Here is a 1,414-nt window from a genome sequence, read left to right as displayed (position 1 = left end):
TGTGGCTCATGCCTGTAATCCCAGCACTTTGGGAGGCCAAGGCGGGCAGATTACAAGGTCAGGAGTTCGAGACCAGCCTGGCCAACATGGTGAAACCCCGCCTCTACTAAAAATACAAAAATTAGCCGGGTGTGGTGGCACACGCCCGTAATCCCAGCTACTTGGGAGGCTGAGGCAGGAGAACTGCTTGAACCAGGACCTGGGAGGCAGAGGTTGCCATGAGCCGAGATCACCCCATTGCACTCTACTCTGGGCAACAAGAGTGAAACTCTGTCTCAAGTATTTTCTCTAAAGAGAATCTTATCAGCTATACAAAAACCTGTAGAGTTTTATACTGAAGCTAATACTGAACTACACTTGAATTCACATTCTTAGCAAAACACGCACACTGCACAGGCATCATTACAGGGTAGCCATTTATTCTTCATCTTCAACCTCTTCCTCCTCATCTTCATCTTCCTCCTCATCTTCATCTTCCACCTCCTCCTCCTCCTCCTCATCTTCTGGTTTGTTCTTCTTCTTTGAGCCCTTCCTTCCTGCTTCACTTTTGCCCTTGGCACGATATGCAGCAATACCCTTTTCATATCTCTCCTCTAGCTTAGCTGCTTTCTGTTCACATGGTTGTTTATCTTTGGCCGACTGCCCAGACCACATTTCACCCAGTTTCTTTGCAGTTTCCCCGACGAATAGGCCTGGGTGTCCACTTCTGATCTTTGGGCGATGTTCAGAGCAAAACAGGAAGAAGGCAGATGGTGGCATTTTAGGAGCATTGTGATCCTATGTCTTTCCTTTCTTATCCTTTCCTATCTTTTGGAGGAACGTCATTTTTCATCTCCCTGTCGTAACGAGCTTTGTCACTTTTTGCCATATCTTCAAACTTCAACTTCTCCTTTGCAGACGTGGTCCTTCCATCTCTGCAGACGCTTCTTGGAGAATTCCACGAAATTGACGGAACAGTCTGAGTGTTTCTTCCTGTGTTCTTCCTGGCAGGTCTACATGAAGAAGGCGTACGAAGGCGTTTTACCCCTCGGCTTGTTGGGGTCTCTTTTACCCGTGGTGATAAAACAGCGTCCACCTGGTGTGAGCTTTTCCTCAGAGTCCTGCAGAGCAGCCAGACCCGACAGAGACGCTTCACCCGACAGTGAATCTCTTTTTTTTTTTTTTGAGACAGAGTCTCGCTCTGTCGCCCAGGCTGGAGCGCAGTGGCATGATCTTGGCTCACTGCAATCTCTGCTTCCCAGATTCCAGCAATTCTCCTGTCTCAGCCCCTGGAGTAGCTGGGACTACAGGCATACACCACCTTGCCTGGATAATTTTTGTGTTTTTAATAGAGACAGGGTTGGCCGGGCGCGGTGGCTCAAGCCTGTAATCCCAGCACTTTGGGAGGCCGAGACGGGCGGATCACGAGGTCAGG

The 1,414-nt window shown here is 49.1% G+C and overlaps 1 pseudogene; it reads right to left on the bottom strand.

The window, feature by feature from the left end:
• Positions 1 to 417: 417 nt before the first annotated feature.
• Positions 418 to 1,414, bottom strand: part of LOC105551984 — a 64,010-nt pseudogene continuing 63,013 nt past the window's right edge.

Source organism: Mandrillus leucophaeus, unplaced genomic scaffold, assembly GCF_000951045.1.
Source record: "Mandrillus leucophaeus isolate KB7577 unplaced genomic scaffold, Mleu.le_1.0 Scaffold54, whole genome shotgun sequence".
NCBI lineage: Eukaryota > Metazoa > Chordata > Mammalia > Primates > Cercopithecidae > Mandrillus > Mandrillus leucophaeus.
The sequence above is the reverse complement of the archived record's forward strand: the minus strand, read 5'-3'. Positions and strand labels throughout refer to the sequence as shown.